Below are 14,712 nucleotides of genomic sequence, written 5' to 3' on the forward strand. Positions count from 1 at the left end.
AATAAAAAGGTGGATTTTCACCTAGCCAATAAAAAACAGTAGAATTCTCGAATTCTAATGAGGTGGAGGGAGGATGGGGAGAAAATGGAAAGAGGGGCAAGGGGAAAAGCATTTCTATTCTATGGCTTAGAGGAGATGTATTACTGCATAGCTAACAGACTACTTTGATAAGAGATTAAAAACAAACATCCAAAAACAATCACCATAGAGATAAAGAAAAGTTTGTCCAATACTGAAGCTGATAATTGGGGGGAGAGGAGGGAATGGAAAAAAAAAGGGGGAGGGAAATTCCATCAAAATAGAGGAAAGATCAGCAGACAAAGGAGATCGGGGAGGAAGGAGGGATGGAATATGGGAAGAACAGTGAAATGAATCTCAATGAACTTTAGAATGTATGTACATGAATATACCACAGTGAATCTCACCATCAGTATGTCTACAAGACCCTAATTAAAAAATAAAACCATAAGTAAATTGCACAAGGATCAGTACAGTAGAGGGAAAGGAGTGGGGTCTGGGAACAAAATTAGAACAAATTATATCCCATGCTTTTGTAATTACGTGAAAATGTATCCTTACTTTATACAACTAAAAAGATTCAATTAAAATATAAAATAAACCAAAAGGGGAACATTACAAGAAAAAATATAAATAAGTAAATATAGACCTAAATAATAATAAATTACCATTTCTAAACTTTAAGAAAAAAAAGAAAAAAGATTGACGTTGACTGCCCCTCACCCTTCTTCCCTTTCCCTCCTACAGCAAGCCAGAGAGTGGCTAGCTCATAGACTATTGTTAAGAATTAAACGGGTAACCCAAGTAAAATAACAACAAAAAGAACACAGAGTAAATACAGATCAATAAAGCAGTGATATCATTATTTCATCCTTTATAAAATGGAAAAAGCAACTGGAAGAGTTTCAAGGATTAGTGTGAATGCAGTGAAAAAGAACTGTTATTACACCTTCCTGGCCTACAGCAAAAAATGCAAACTGGTAGCAATAATTATTTATTTTAAATGCTGTGGATTTTCACAAAGTAGAACTAGTTTCTATAGTAACTACTACAAATGAAGTAGAAAGGGATAAAATAGGATAAATAGGTCTGCATGCAACCCTGGCTGCAGATTGTTGAAGCTGATCGAATCTTTTGAGGTCTTCCTTTCCAGTGTACATGGGACAAATAACGAGTGAAATGGAGGAACTCTGAGAAAGCTATCTGAAAAGCCCCAAATACTAGGTTGCACGTTAGTGCTAGAAAAGGATTATAAATTGTGCTAAGGTATTTAATAGGGAAGTTCTCTGGACTGAGGGAGGGAGGAGGAGATTAAATAATATGGTTGAAGTACGAAGCAAGGTAACCAACAGAAGACAGATTATGGAGATCATAAGTCATGTGTCTGGATAGAATAAGACAGGAGGGACAAGAAGATGATTATGAAGAAGGTGTTGTGGTGGGGAGTTGTTATGAAAGAAGATGAGAAGCCTTCATGTATATGATGGTTTTTATTAAAGAAGGTCAAGATACACTAATACTACAGTAGTAATATTATTATGTAAAACTATAGGCATATCATTTTATTTGGTTCCATTCCTACATGATATAATCCTAGTGGTACAAATTTTAATTATTTCAACAAAGAAAAATAGTTCCTGTTGAAAACCAAATAATATAATGAAGAAGAAATATGCAAAATTCACTCCCTGACTATATTAGGATTCTCCCTCATTTTATGAATAAGAAGGTAAGGAGAGAGCATCTTGCCATTTCAACATATCCTAAAATTAACTGGTTTCTATAGTAACTACTACAAATGATAATATTTTCTGTAAACCATGAAATCCTGAGTTAGACAGAATTCTAGGAAGTTATCTTATAAAACTTTATAATCTAAGGTCAGAAAAAAGCTTTTTCTACTTTGCTACTTTTTCTACCCATCAATACAATTTTACCTCTTACAACCAAACCAAGATCATAAGCAAAATTTTCCACATAAGTAACGTCAGTTCCAAAGCTGTGAGATTCCTTGCCTACTTCTGTATCCTAAGTACTCCTGTATGAAAAGTGGATGTTCAGTACATATTTGTTGCAATAAATCTCTAAATAAACATCAGAATAAATCTAGCTTTTAAAGACTACTAGAACAAGTACTATCTATCTTCCCAAATGCAAAAGTTTTCCTTATTTAGTTCTACACTGTTTTGAAATAATAAATTTGTTTCAACACAGTTGATATAGTGGAGAATAATTTGAGCAGTAAGTGAATTTTGCTACAATTTCATTTGGGAGAATTACTAGATAAACACAGAAAACCATATCTAACTGGAACAAGCTGCACACAAGTACACACAACACATGAACACACCTCTAACATCTATCTACTAGTTATTTCATCAGCATGTTATGAATTATACCCAGTAAATACCTTGTGTTACAACTTCCTTTCTGATTTCAGAAAATTCTTTTTGGACTATTACACAAATAACTCTGAGTTGCAACCCTTGTGAGCTCACTGAAGTAAACTTCAGGTCTTGCTCAAGAAAAAGCACTATGTTTATTGTAGTGTTTATGTAATTCTTAACCATTTAAGATGAGTAAAACTTTTGTTATTTTCATTTAAGATTCTTGTTTTTATTTTTAATGTGTGCAGTTGAAGATTTTGAGTGCTATATCCCTAATCTCACTTTTCAACAGGTATGATGCCATTCTTGGTCGTATACTTTTGCATGTCATAGGGATGTTTAGGAAGACAAATGTTAATTTTTTTTTTTCAGTACTGGGGATTGAACTCAGGACCTTGTGCTTGCAAGGCAAGCACTCTACCAACTGAGCTATATCCCCAGCCCCAAATGTTAAATTTTTAACAACTGGTTATATGCCAAAAATCCTTTGATCTCAATAATTGTTAACACTACCTGCCCAAAATGTGCAGTGGGACAACCACTTATCTGGTTGTCAATATGATTGGAAAATTTCTTCACACTAGTTACAATTTGGGTATTCTGTGGACTGAATGACATGTGATTAGTTAGTCTGAAATAATATCTTCATCATAAAAAAGACTGATATGCAGTATATCACTGCCTATGCCACTTAGGTAACATTTGGTACACTACACATTTGATTAACCTTAAAAGAACTTATAAATGTCATTAATTTAACCTAAAAAAAGGCAACATTATTTTTTGTAGCAAATTACTAGAATTATGTTCCTTGGAATATAATGTTACAATTCTATCAAGGCAGAACACTTTCAAAAAATCTGTAATAGAGTTATTTTCCTAAGGTAAAATGCAAGAATTCTAGCTATAGAGTTAAAAATCTAAAATTCAAATACTATCACCATTTAAGATAAAAGAAAATCATAACTAATCTTTAGCATAAACTTAACAACAGTTGTAACACTGAAAAATGTTACATGGATAAGCAGTTATTTGCAAAAAATAAAATAACAGAAACATATCAATCGTCCAAATACTAACTGCTTTAAGTTAGTTATTATGTTCAGTTTTACTATTAAGACTGAAGAAACTCAAGGATTATGTTACCAAAAGTTAGATATCTCAACTTCTTTATAAGTCTAAAATGGAATAATTTATTTTCTAAAGAGAAACTATAAACATGAACGGCTAAAGTAACATAATGACCCATACTACCATCTCTTAAAAAGAAAATTCCTCCCCCACAAAGAAAATTTCCCAATTTTGTCATTTAACATCATTTCAAGACCATGAATGTTATTTCTATGGATAAAAGACTAACCAGTTATAAGTTCTTCTAAAAGGAATGTGCAAGTCAGCCACACTTGGCAATTTATGTACTGTGGTTTTGTGGCGGGTGCTACCATTTTCTAAGGATTGAGAAAAGTGCAATAAATCTAAGATGACATATTATATAATTGACTACCTTGTGTGTATTTTCCTATTCATATCTCATAATTATTTTCCAACATACTTGGGCTTTAAGGTGGAAACAAAGTTACCATTCCATGACACTTCTCACTATCATTTTTGGGCAATCTACCGTGTGCATAAAAATCATCTTTAAAAGAACATAAGAGCTAAATATGTTAATAAGTTCTTACTTATGGGTAAAAGAAAAGGAGAAAAGCAAATGAAGTGCTTGAAAGAACCAGTTTTCATTTTCTAAACCACAAACATTTTAAATGAAGCAATTAGCTCAATGATATGCGAAAACTGTATTATGGCTGAATATGACTTTAATAGGAAGATTCAGAGAAAGTTATAAGAAGTTTCACCAACTGACTTCTATGCAGGTTTAGTCCCTTACATTTTTCCTGTTCCTCTCAAATAACTTTGCTCGTCTTCTTTCTAATGTCACAGCCCTCAGCCAACATATTCCCAGAGTAGACTGCTGGCCAGTTGCTAGAGAGATGAGTGAGTGAGATGAGAGAGAGAGAGAGAGAGAGAGAGAGAGAGAGAAACTCTGAGAGTGAATTGAGTTTATGAGTTAAACATAGTATAAATGGATATGGTACTAATAATAAAGTACTGAGAGTTCTACTTTTCTATCCTTCTACATACAAATGAAAGCATCTAATCTAGAGAAAAACGTATATAAAGCGGTACAAACAAAAATTGTGTGCTATTACCAAAACACCCAAATGTCCATCACAGAGGAATAAATGATTACATAGCTATACTAAGGAACATAATGTGTCTTCTTTTCTCCCTCAGCAAAATAAGAGATTCAATTAATTATATGGAAAATCCTAGAAGACATTACTGATTGAAAAAGATTAAGATGCAGAATTCATGAATAATATGATACTCTGTGGAAAAAAAAGGACAAAAAGATCTATTTAAAGAAAAATATTTGTATGAACACACAGGAAAGATTCTAAAGGTAGTCTGTAACTTTAGTTCCAATTGTGTAATGTTTCAATTTTTGTAGGAAAATATATTTATAAATTACTTGAATAATTAAGCATCAACAACTGAAAGAGTAGAATTAAAGTGAAAGAAAAAAATTTTCCTATAAGATGAATCTCTATATATTTCCCCACAACACTGCTTGTATTTTGATCTGTGGGACAGGAGAATAAGAGTAGAACAGAATGAGTTATTTGAAGTAACTATACCTCTCCAACAACAGCTACATTCAAATAATTCAAAGTGTATGTTATCTATGTTGAAATAGTTACTGATATGTAATTACCAGCTGAAGCAATGATCAATTATGAAGATGTTTAAAAGACTGAATTTACAGTTACATTTTTCTAATGTTTTTATTAGTGCATTAGAGTTACACATCATAGCTGGGTTCATTTTGACATAATCTTTACACGCATGTAATTTAATTTGCTCCAATTTCAATCCCTGGTGTCTCCTCTTCCCTTCCCCTCCTTCTTCCTCCTATTACCCTTCTCTACTCTGCTGTTTTCCTCTTATTTATTTATTTATTTTTAAATGGTGCTTGATAGATATACACAAAGGCAGAATTTACTCTAGTATATTTATATATGTACAGTTACATTTTTAACTAAAATGTTATTTATGGGTTCACATCTTTAGGTCCATGACTAATCATTTCTAAGCTTAGTCTCCTAATTCATGACACACAGTTAAAACAAAAAGCCATGTCTAATTTTTTCACCCCAAGGAACTCAAGGTGAACTTTTTACTCAAGCCCTCAAACTAAATAAGCTTACTTATCCACCAACCCAAGTTTAATTGGTTTAAAGAAATAAGTAGGGAGTAGAAGAAAGAGTAGGTTTATTGTTATAATTAAGTTTAAAAGTTCCTCACTAACCCTTATACTCTATTCACAAAGGTAGATATGACACGCCCTCTGGTTCAGCACTTACTATGGGCCAGGTCCTACAGTAAATGTTTAACATGTACCCTATCAGTTACTTCTCAGGATAGTCCTGTAGTGAGGATTAAAGAGAAATTACAGGCAAACTCTACACACAATGCAGGACAAACAGAACAATAAATGTCCTTAGTTAGGTATTATTACTGCCTAACACCTAACCTTATTAATTCAACCGTCACGTTATTGTAGTCAGTTTTCCAAAAGATTCAGCGACTTACATGAATTAGTACTAATAAATCTTTACTGGATTTCCATTGCCTAACAAAATAAATAAGAGTCCAAAGTCCTTCACCTGACATTTGAAAATATGTATGACACAGCTCCATTGCCCATCAAATCCCCACTTTCTTCTAAGCACGTGAGATGCTTAGAGAATGTTTTTAGAACATATAACTTAGAATAATTCTTGAAAAACACTCTGCCACACACTCTGAAGAATTCTAACCTTCAAGGCTTAATAGAAACATTACCTTCTTCACGAAGCTGATTCTCTCTGGTACTCTCAAAGTAAATATACAATAGCATATTAGTATCTCTACTATGATGCTTTCATATGAAAGTTGTCCCTCAGAATTCAAAAGGGACTAGTTCCAGGACTCCCCAAGAATACCAGGAACAGCAGATGCTCAATTAACCTTACGAAACTTTATATAAAATGGCAATATACATATGCATATTCTCCTGCATACTTTAAATCATCTCTGGACTACTTATAATACCTATATAACATAAACTGTTATATTAAGAAATAATGACAAAAAAAGTGTATAATCATTGAGGCCTACTTAATTTTTAATCTTCAGCTGGTACAGAACCCAGGGCTGTGGAGGGTCAACTATACTTGTCTATAAGCTCACTGAAAGGATTTATTCATCTCTGTACCCTTACTGTGTCTAGCACAGTGTTTTACACACACAATTTATACAAAAAGCTTCACCACTACTAATGGGGAAGACTTGGTATTCATATACAATTCCTTCTTCAATTTCTCAAACAGTGGTGATGATCCTGTAAGAACTCTGCTATGTGCTCCCTCTCCAGTCCTAATTTAGTACTGAGACGATCAATACTAAAGAGTAAGGTGTCACACAACCAGTGACGTAATGCTGACTAGACTGCCAGACACTGAACTCAATACATTAACTAACAAAGGAGAAGGAAACATAGGGAAGGCATGGATAGAATATTAGGATCATTCATTAAATTCACAATTGGGATACAAAATCCCTCCGTTCAATTTTAGGTAATCTCTAACCTAGATGAATTGAACTTTAAAATCAAAAGATATACGTGGTTATCTACCCACGGAATAAATAAAAGTACCTTTTATGGATTGATTGTTTCTAAATCTATATGAATTAGTAAATGTAATAAATGTCCTTAATAGCTAACTGACCTTGGCTCTCTAATCATTAATGAGTAGCTTCCCTCAATTAAAAACCTAAGGTGCTAGGAAACCTCAGTTTTTAGTTTTGTTGTTACATTCTAGGACACTCTGTGACTTTCTTATATGGCTTATTTTAAGCAGTCAAGTAAAAAAAACCTAGCAAATATTATTTATACACTTATATCTAAAATATAATTAATTCTTCAGGTAAAAGTACTACAATAAATCATTTGGTTCTATCCAAAAATGTTAGTTTTGATTTCTGAAAAATGTGTTAATTGTATGAAGGCATCAGTAATACAGAACAGCTGAAGATTCTAGGAAGGAGAACTTGTTTCATTCAATGGCCCTATACTACTTGTACCATATGTAAATCTCTTAAAGGGGGACAGTTGCTATTGTTAATGTTTTCTTTTCAAAGACCAGAGTACTTTTTGTAAGTTTACAGGGCTTAACTCTGTAGCATTTCAAATTTGTCTTAAACTGTTTTTGCATTAGTTTGCTATTACTAGCAAACATGTTAAGAAAGAAATACTCAGGCAAAAGTTCCACTAAAGGCAATACTAGTTACATGTTACCTAGATGTTAGGGATGTTATTGTATTTTAAAGCAAGAGGAGTACAAGTTTTGAAAGTAAAGTTGTGGTTATTACAGATTTTGTAGTAAGGCAGTTACACAGGCTAAGCTTGACTGGTGCCATGGACTTTAGCATACCTGGAAATAGAAAAATTCAAATTGTAGCTGTTCTTGGTTGGCCCATTGCCATTTTTGCAGCTTACAAATTTTTAATTAAGTAACTGCAGTGAGCTCATCTCTACTGGATACTTCTTTTCCAGGGCAGGTCCAGGAACTGGGTCTGGAGCCTTGAAAGCAGAAGAGAAACTAGAGTAAACTAGAGGTAGGCAGAATAAGAAACGTGACTAGATAACATTATGAGATCTAAAAGCAGTGAGGTAGTTCCTAAAGGCTCTAACACTAAATATTCTGAAGTGGAAAAGGGGCTTCTAAAATGACAAGTGACCAGAGGAAGTTATTTTCTTTACTGGCATTCTCTTAATCTACCTCTAGTATGGACTCCTAATTCTAGAACTGAACAGTAGTTTTGATGAAATCTCTAAGGGCTTTCAACAACAGCCTGTCCAACAGGAGACCAGATTAACTATAACAGAAAAACAACAAAAATTCATTTTTATTGGTAAAACTGGGATTATGAAGTCCTCATTTTCAGATGATTTTGCTCTTCCTTTCTGCTATTATATTTCCCATCATTTTCTAACTGTTCACCTAATTTCCTATTTCAATTCTCAGGGGTTTCTTAAGAAATGCTTTCGATATATCCAAGCAACAAACTCAATTTCAAGTTCCAATTTTTAAAAATACTTGGTAAATCTTAAAGAGGGAGGCAAAGAACAGTTCAAAAGATGTGGTTCTTAACCACACTGGAAATTTTTTTCCATTACTAAAATAGATTCACGATTAAAAAAAAAAAAAGTGTTAGACCCATATAAAAACAAACCCCCATAACAAACTTGCAACTATAAAGGTCATTGAAATGGTAGGATATAAAAAAACGGTAGAATATTGTATTAATTAGATTTCTAGGGTCTGAAAATGGTGCACTTATACTTGGTAGGTTGGCACCATTAGGAGTTTTTCTAAGAAACAAAGCCCATAGCAGTCAAAATAAATCAACTTCTCTGTTCCTGTCAAATGTAAGAATTATAACAGGACAAAAAAATAGTAAAAAGGTTTCAAAGAACTTACCTCCCTGCATTTCTAGTAACTAGCAATACAACACAGCAAAAATGGAGTACTATTTTGTGGAAAACAAACTTTCCATCTTTTATGATGGCAAACTATAGGTAAGGAATTCTGGAAGAGAAAGTCAGAGACCTCCATTCAAATCTGATATGAATATGGCCCTGGATTAAAAGTCTGCAGAAGTTTCCTTTCTATTAAATGCGTATTTCCGCTCATCTCTCTTAATTGTCATGAAATTTAGCTCAAGTGCATAAACCACCTAAATAGCCTGGCACATATTAGCTGTCCAATACTTTATCTGCATTACTCAGGAATGAAATACATTCTTCTGTTCTAAACATGGGTTTACTAAACTTTGCAACAGCTACATACTAAGTCTTAGGTTTTAACTAACTCAATTGCATTACATTCAAGATATAACTGATTTATCAACACTGACTTCAGAACAGCTACAAAGCAAGTAAGTGAGACAGTTCAAGTCTGATGGCTGATGATAAACAGACATATTAAAATTTATATTTAGGCTATAAAGAGAATTTGTAGTGAACAAGAAGATATGTAATTCTTCTCCCTCCAAGCAAAGTAGAAAATACTTGTGTCAACACACTTGTTAAAAAGTTATAAATCTGGAATATAGTGCTTTTTAAAATACAAAAAGGCAATCGATACATGATATAATTTAGTCTTTACATCAGGAAATACTTTAAGGAAAAAAAGAGCTATATATATGGGCAATAATTTTCCTCTTACTGATAGAACAGTGGGTTCCACACAAAATTATTATTTACCAAACATGGCTCAAAGATCAGATTACACTTCCCCTGACATTACAGTGTAATAGAGCAAGTATCACAAGCCACAAGGAATTCTTAAAAAAAAAAAAAAAAAAAAAAGATTTCTTTACAGTCACGCTAAATGTATTCACTGACACAACTTCATTTCAAAAGTTTTTAAAGGTTTACATGGAAGTATCTTATTCAAAAGAGATGATAAGATTAAACTGGTGAACTCCTCAGAAAGAAAAAAAGAAAAAAGTAAACATGAGGAGGTGGAGAATTACCACTTACTAACCCATATAGATAGGCTTTCAGTTTAAAGACTGTAAAGGAAAAGAAAAACACTTCAGAGAAACCATTATTATGCTTTTCAATTTTATAATTAGCCATCATTTTGAAATCTCATTACTCATAGCAATATTTCAGTTTCTTGGCTTTTCCAGATACACACTGTTAACTACAAATAATAGTAAATCTGCCTCTTCCCTTTCTATAATTACACCTCCTGTTTTGTTTTTTGTTCTAATAACACTGATTAGCATTTCCAAGACAATGTTATGTAATAATAATGTTGGCTGGATCTTTTACAATTCATAACTTTTTAACATGAATTTAGAATTTTACTAAATACCAATTCTAGTATTTTAATGTTTCTAGTAACAAAATGCTACCTCCTGATCTGAGATATAAGAAATCTTAGGAATATCCCTTTATTCTTATTTTACTAAGAATTCTAAGCAGAAATAAATGTTGAATCCTCCTCTTCCCCTTTTTTGTTTCCCTCAGGATATCATACCCCCCCTCCCATCAATAAGAATTAATTAGATCTATCACTACATTACTCAAATGAATCCCACCTGGTCACAGTACTATCTGCTAATGCCATATTAGATTCCACTTAACAATTAAACATTTTTTTTGCACCAACTTTTGAAAGACTGGTCTGTAGTCTTCTTTTATTGTTTTACTATCATCTTATGTCAGCTTTATAAAAAGAACCACAAAGTTTACCTTTTCTTCTCTGTGTTCTGAAAGGTATCCAGGGGTTGAAAAGTTTTCAAAAAGTCAATGGTAAAACATCCTGGGTCTGACACTTTTTATAGGAAATGATCTCTTACGAATAAAACGAGCATTATCTGCAAATTAAAACTACACTGAGATTCCATCTCACTCCAGTCAAAATGGCAATTAAATACAAGAAACAGTATATGTTGGCGTGGATTTGGGGAGAAAGGTATTTTCACACATGCCTGGCGGAACTGCAAATTGGTGCAACTATTATGGAAAGCAGGTGCAACCACTATGGAAAGCAGGTGCAACCACTATGCGAAGCAGTATGGGGATTCCTTAGAAAACTTAGAATTGGACCACCATTTGATCCAGATATCTCACTCTTCAATCTATACCCAAAGGTCTTAAAATCAGCACACTACAGTGATGCAGACACATTAACGTTTATAGCAGCTCAATTTACAATAGCTAAGCTATGGAACCATACTAGGAGACCCTCAACAGATGAATAAAGAAAATGTGGTATATATACATAATTGAAAATTACTTGGCCATAAAGAAGCAAGACATTATGGCATCTGCCTGTAAAAGGTGGAACTGGAGGATATCATGCTAAGTGAAATAAGCCAATTCCAAAAGACCAAAGGTCAAATGTTCTTTCTGATATATGAATGCTAACCCACAACAAGGAAGGGTGGGGAGGGGAAGAATAGAAATCTACTGGATTAGACAAAGGGGAATGAAGGGAAGGGAGGGGAAGGGGAATAGGAAGGACTGTAGAATTAATGGTACATAAGTTTCCTATTCTTCTATTTGAATACACAACCAGATTAACTCTGCATCATATACAACCACAAGAATAGAATTCTAATTACAATAAGTTATACTCCAAGTATGTATAATATTCCAAAATACATTCTACTGTCATGTATACCTAAAAAGAACAACAACAAAAAACTAACATTTTCCTTTATGGCTCCAAACCCTATCAACCCCTCCTTTTACATTTCCTTGAAGAAACCAATATCCTTTCTTTTCAGTTTCCTCCTTTAACCTATGACCACGTAAAAGTTTTATCCATCTTAAACAGTCACACATGTGTCAGCGCCCACACACACACACACACACACACACACACACACACACACACACACACACAGAGGCTCATACCACAAAGTTTTTCCTTAACCTTAAGTGTGAAAATCATTCAGGAAGTATTTATTCTCAAACCTATTTATTAATCTTGCTGCCCTCTATCTACTTCTAGTCCAGTATGAAACAAGAGGGAGTATGGAAAAAACCGCATTAGTAACGTAAGGAATAAATATGTCATGCCAATTCATCTCTCTTACCACTCACACCTTTGTTTTAACCTGCCTTCAAGGTCTCTCCCTTGATAATACTTTTTTCAAATCATCAAATCCAAGAACTTCTTCAGGTTCCTCATCGACCTTTTTGCAATCACTTAAGTTCACTGAATGTTTTAAGTTTTACTAGGTACTTTCCAACCTACCATGTCATTAGATTTTCCTGAACACCAATGAGGAAGGCTAGGTTCAGACAATTACCTTTTTTTTTTTTTTAACTGATTATCAAAACTAATAACCAGAGAGTCAAGGGCAGAAATGTGTCTGTGGTTTTCTAACTCTAGGTCCAGGGTTCTTTCTTTCCTCTTTATTGTACTAATGTCATTACTAATAACTTTCTTCTTGAAAACTCCTTTTTTGGTCAACACTGTGCAGTCTCTTTTAGTTTACTAGAATACTTATTTCTATGCCTTTCCTTAATATTTGTTAAAAGGACAGAGGCACAAAGTTATGACATTCATTCTTTCACTGTTCCTCTGGCATTCATCTACATTTAGCATAATCTAAGGAAAATCTCAAAGCTGTAGTTTAAGTGTTCTAATCTACTTGATGAAACATTCAGTAATAGAATTTGAAATTTAAAAAGACTTTACAGATTTAGTCCAACACCTTAATTTGTTTAAGAAAAACATAAAAGTTCTCAACATAAATTAGTATACTATGAACAAGTTTAATAGACAAAATTTGTCTTATTTCTTATAAATCATAAATAAGGACACACATTTATATATAGTAAATACAAAATAATGTATTTAAGAGTAATTATTGAGGTTTGTTTCATTTTTTAAAAGGTTTTCCCTATTTCAAGGAGATATTACTTACATGATAATACCCATATATAAACCCATTTTTCAGAGTGAATGCAAAAGAAGTACAGAATGGCAAGAGAGTTAAAACTTCCTCAATCCTGGGTATTCATGCATTAACTGTCTATATTCCAGATTTCAGAACAAAAGCACACCACTATGTATGCTAATGCTTTCTACCTGAGTTGATGTCCTGACTCAGCCTAAAAAGAGAAACACACAGCACAGACTGCTGCTATGCACACAGAGCAACATCTGCCCACATTAGTGACCACTGCAATTGAATGATGAACACTTCTAAATAAATTCATATTATGATGAACACGGCCACACTAGTGATCTGACATACAGAAGAGGATGTGTTAGAGGCTAAATACCTCACTCCACTCCCTTTAGTCATGTTTCCAGATTTTGTTCAGTGAGTAGGGTCACAGTCCTCAACCACCAAGGAAGGCCCTTCCATTCACTCACAATCCAGAAACACTTTAAGGTTTGAACATAGAGGCTGCTAGGCTCCTTGTAGGTTGCTAAGAATTAAGAGCTCCTTTTAGAAGGTAATTTTACACTCTAATAACTTTCCAAGCTAATTTATCCACGATAAAGAATATGAAAAATATAAAAGGGAATATCAGTGAAGCAAAACATGTTTCCTTAACTGTGCTTATGTTTACTTAAACTCTTCCCAAATTGGCTTCCCTTAACTCCCCATTTTTTTCACAGAAGTAGCAATTTTCTTTTCGGTCTGAAAACTGAAGCTACTTCAACTCTTCTCTTGTCCTTTTTTACCTTTATCCAACTCCTTTAAATCTCAACCATTTTGTAACAGTCTTCAAAACAACTCCGAAGACTCTCCTCACTGGAAATCATAGTCAACTACTCCCATAGCTCCAAAATTTAAAAAATACAGAAGAGATTTTTTTTTTCCATGAAGTTTCATGTCAAAACTCATCTGGAAATGGGAAAAAATTGACTTTGAGTTGATGTAAAACTATTTATAGGTTTGATTTAGCCCACTTACTGTGAGTATTTCCATGTTTCACTGCAGAAATACTAGTATTTAATTATAGGATGATGTCTCAGATCTTGCTTAGAAGAGTTACATAATACACAACACACATTACCTTTCCAAAATCCAAAAAATTCAACTTATATAGTTTTCTTTCCAAATCTCTTTGAGATTCTACTCCATCTCTATTGCTACCAACCATGCTGTTCCTATCATCCAACATCTAAATTATCAGATATGTGCCTTGGCTCCCTGACCTATTTAGTATACCGAATTAAGAAATGTTCCTCTGTATCTACTTCAAATATTTCACTCAGTTGTTCAAGAATTAAATAAGCTTAAATGGATATATAATATGAGGGCAAGGAGAGTAAATGTGGAATTATGGATGAATTTTTGTTACCTTTTTTAAACCTTAGTTTATCCACAGCTGCGTGCTAAGAGTTCTCCTTCTCTTAAAAACAAACAAACAAACCAAAAAACACTTCTTCAAACTCTAAAACTTCCTAAATTAAGTTCATTTATTCTGTTAATGGCACAGAAAAATTCATCAGGTTCCTTTCCTGCTTATCACTTCCACTAAAACCCATCAGGCAGGTTTTCAATGCCATCCCAGTTCAGTTCTACAATAAATCAGGGGTCATGGGCCCCTTGGGTAGTCTTTCAATTGTATATTTAAATAAAATATACTACCATCACCCCCCACCAATGATACTTAACCCCAGTTACCTTATTTGTGACAGATTAATATGTATAT

General features: G+C 33.4%; 1 protein-coding gene across 5 annotated transcripts in view; it reads right to left on the reverse strand.

Moving 5' to 3' along the window:
• Positions 1-14,712, reverse strand: part of TAB2 (TGF-beta activated kinase 1 (MAP3K7) binding protein 2) — a 72,973-nt gene that overhangs the window by 40,028 nt on the left and 18,233 nt on the right. For 3 of the 5 annotated variants that reach the window (XM_079146857.1, XM_079146856.1, XM_079146853.1), the window contains exon 2: positions 7,943-8,091. The exons of 1 other annotated variant lie outside the window; for it this stretch is intronic. The gene's annotated coding sequence lies outside the window, so the exon portion shown is untranslated. Of the gene's footprint in view, positions 1-7,942; positions 8,684-14,712 lie in introns of those variants that run through there. One more of the 5 variants, XM_079146854.1, reaches the window with a different exon arrangement.

Source organism: Sciurus vulgaris, assembly GCF_902686455.1.
Source record: "Sciurus vulgaris genome assembly, chromosome: 7".
Lineage (NCBI taxonomy): Eukaryota > Metazoa > Chordata > Mammalia > Rodentia > Sciuridae > Sciurus > Sciurus vulgaris.